Source organism: Mastomys coucha, unplaced genomic scaffold (assembly GCF_008632895.1).
Source record: "Mastomys coucha isolate ucsf_1 unplaced genomic scaffold, UCSF_Mcou_1 pScaffold1, whole genome shotgun sequence".
Lineage (NCBI taxonomy): Eukaryota > Metazoa > Chordata > Mammalia > Rodentia > Muridae > Mastomys > Mastomys coucha.
Genome location: NW_022196891.1, coordinates 11,702,510 through 11,706,152, shown reverse-complemented (window position 1 = coordinate 11,706,152; position 3,643 = coordinate 11,702,510).

Sequence of the window (3,643 nt, the reverse complement as noted above, 5' to 3'; positions counted from 1 at the left end):
GATTCTGACTTCTTCCATTCATTTTATATATTGGACATAGCCTCTACTGAATGTGTGGTTAGTAAAGATTTTTTCCCAATCTGTTGGTTACTGTTTTGTCCTATTGACAGTGTCCTTTACCTTACAGAAACTTTGTAATTTTATGAGGTCTCATCTGTTGAATGTTGATATTAGAGCATAAGCCATTGGTGTTCTCTTCAGGAAATTTCACCCCTGTACCCATGTATTAGAGGATTTTCCCCACTTTCTCTTCTATTAGTTTCAGGGTATCTGTTTTTATGTGGAGGTCCTTGATCCACTTGGACTTGAGCTTAAATAACCCCAAAAACTCCACCAGACAACTACTAAAGCTGATAAACAACTTCAGCAAACTTCTGGGTATAAAATTAACCAAACAATCAGTAGCATTCCTATGCTCAAAAGATGAACAGGATGAGAAAAAATTTAGGAAAACGACACCCTACACAATAGTCATAAGTAATATGAAATAACTTGATATAAGAATGGATTGATTTGTATTCTATATGCTGACCTCTAGTTGAACCAGCACCATTTGTTGAAAATGATTTCTTTTTTCCACTAGATGGTTTTAGCTAATTTCTCAAATATCAAGTGACCATAGGTGAGTGGGTTCATTTCTGGGTCTTCAATTCTATTCTATTGATCTACCTGCTGTCACTGTACCAATGCCATGCAGGTTTTTGTTGTTGTTGTTGTTTGTTGTTGTTGTTGTTTTGTTTTTGTTTTTTGTTTTTGCTTTTGTTTTTAATTCAGTACTGCTCTTAATACAGCTTGAAGTCAGAAATGGTGATTTTCCCAGATATTCTTTTATTGTTGAGAATAGTTTTCCCAATCCTGTTTTTTTTTGTTGTTATTGCAAATGAATTTGCAAATTGCTCTTTCCAAGTCTGTGAAGAATTGAGTTGAAATTTTGATGTGGATTGTATTGAATCTGTATAGTGCTTTTGGCAAGATCACCATTTTTACTATATTAATCCTACCAATCCATGAGCATTGGAGATCTTTCCATCTTCTGAGATCTTCTTCGATTTCTTTCTTCAGAGACTTGAAGTTCTTTTCAAACATATAATTCACTTGTTTCATTTGGGTCACACCAAGTTATTTCATATATTTATGACTATTGTGAAGGGTGTCGTTTCCCTAATTTTTTTTCTCATCCTGTTAATCTTTGGAGCATAGGAATGCTACTGGTTGTTTGAGTTAATTTTATATCCAGAAGTTTGCTGAAGTTGTTTATCAGCTTTAGTAGTTATCTGGTAGAGTTTTTGGGGTCATTTAAGTATAATACCATATGATCTGCAAATAGTAATATTTTGATTTCTTCCTGTCTAATTTGTATACATCTGGCCTCCTTTTATTATCTAATTGATCTAGCTAGAACTTCAAGTACCATATTGAATAAATAGAATGTGTAGCCTTGTCTAGTCCCTGATTTTAGTGGGACTGCTAAAAGTTTCTCTCCATTTAGTTTAATGTTGGCTACTGGTTTTCTGTATATTGCTTTTATTATGTTTAAGAATGGACTTTGAATTCCTGATCTTTACAAGACTTTTAACATGAAGGGATGTTGAATTTTGTCAAATCCTTTTCCGCCTCTAATGAAATGATCACATGTTGCAGTTTTTTGTTTGTTTGTTTATGAGGGATTACATTGATAGATTTCTGTGTGTTGAACCATCCCTGAATCCCTGAAATGATCATGATGAATGATCATTTTGATGTGTTCTTGGATTCAGTTTGCAAGAATTTTTTTGAGTATTTTTACATCTATATTTTTAAGGGAAATTGGTCTGAAGTTCTCTTGTTTGTTGGGTTTTACATGGTTTAGGTATTAGTATAACTGTAGATTCATAGAAAGAATTGTGTGGTGTTCCTTCAGTTTCTATTTTGTGGAATAGTTTGAAGAATATTGGTGTTAGGTATTCTTTAAAGAACTGATAGAATTCTGCACTAAACCCATCTGGTTCTGGGCTTTTTTTTGGGGGGGGGGAGATTTTTAACGACTGCTTCTATTTCTTTAGGGGTTATGGGACTGTTTAGATGGTTTACCTGATCCTGAGTTAACCTTGGTAACTAGTATCTATCTAGAAAGTTGTCCATTTCATTCAGATTTTCCAGTTCTGTTGAGTATAGGTATTTGTAGTAAGATCTGATGATTTTTTTGAATTTCCTGAGTTTCTGTTGTTAAATGTTTCCCTTTTTATTTCTGATTTTGTTAATTTGGATACTGTATCTTTGCTCTCTGCTTAGTCTGTCTAAGGGTTTATCTATTTTGTTGATATTTTTAAAGGAAGCAGCTCCTAATATTGTTGATTGTTTGTATACTTATTTTTGTTTCTACTTGGATTAATTTCAGCCCTGAGTTTGATTATTTCCTACCTTCTGCTCTTAGGTGTATTTGCTTTGTTTGTTCTAGAGCTTTCAGGTGTGCTGTTAAGCTGCTATAGCATGTCCTCTCCAGTTTCTTTTTGGAGGCACTCAGAGCTAAGAGTTTTCCTTTTAGGATTGCTTTCTTTGTGTCCCATAAGTTTGTGTTATTTGTAGCTTAATTTTCATTAAATTCTAAAAGTCTTTATTTTCATTCTTTATTTCTTCCTTGACCAAGTTATCATTGGTGTTCAGCTTCCATGTGTATGTGGGCTTTCTGTTGTTTTCCTTGTTATGGAAGACCAAGCTTAGACTGTGGTGATCTGATAGGATGCATGGGATTATTTCAATCTCCTTGTATCTGTTGAGGCCAGTTTTCTGGCTGATTACATGGTCAATATTTGAGAAGGTACCATGCCGCACTGAGAAGAACGTATATTCTTTTGTTTTAGGATGAAACGATCTATAGATATCTGTTAAGTCCATTTGTTTCATAACTTCTGCTAGATTCTCTATATCTCTGTTCAGTTTCTGTTATCATGATCTGTCCATTAATAAGAGTCAGGTATTGAAGTCTCCTACTATTAATATGTGAGGTGCAATATGTGCTTTGAGCTTTAGTAACGTTTCTTTTATGAATGTAGGTGCTCCTGAATTTGAAGTATACATGTTCAGAATTGAGTGTTCATCTTGGAAGATTTTTTTTCTTTGACCAGTATTAAGTGTCCTTCCTTATTATTTTTGATAACTTTTAGTTTAAAGTCAATTTTATTTAATATTAGAATGGCTACTCCAGCTTGTTTCTTGTGACCATTTGTTTGGAGAATTGTTTTCTATCCTTTTACTCTGAGGTAGTATCTATCTTTCTCACTGAGTTGTGTTTCCTGTATGCAGCAAAACGCTGGATCCAGTTTACATAGCCAGTCTGATAGTCTATGTCTTTTTATTTGGGAATTGAGTCATTGATGTTAAGAGATTTTAAGGAATAGTGATTGTTGCTTCCTGTTATTTTTGTTATTTTTATGTTTGTGTGGTTATATTGTTTTGGGTTTGTTGAAAGAAGATTACTTTCTTGCTTTTTCTAGGGTGTAGTTTCCTTCCTTATGTTTGCATTTTCCATCTACTATCCACTGTATTGCTGAATTTGTGGAAAGATATTGTGTAAATTTGTTTTTGTCATAGAATATCTTGGTTTCTCCATCAATGGTAAATGAGAGTTTTTCTGGTTATGCCTGGGCTGGCATTTCTGTTCTCT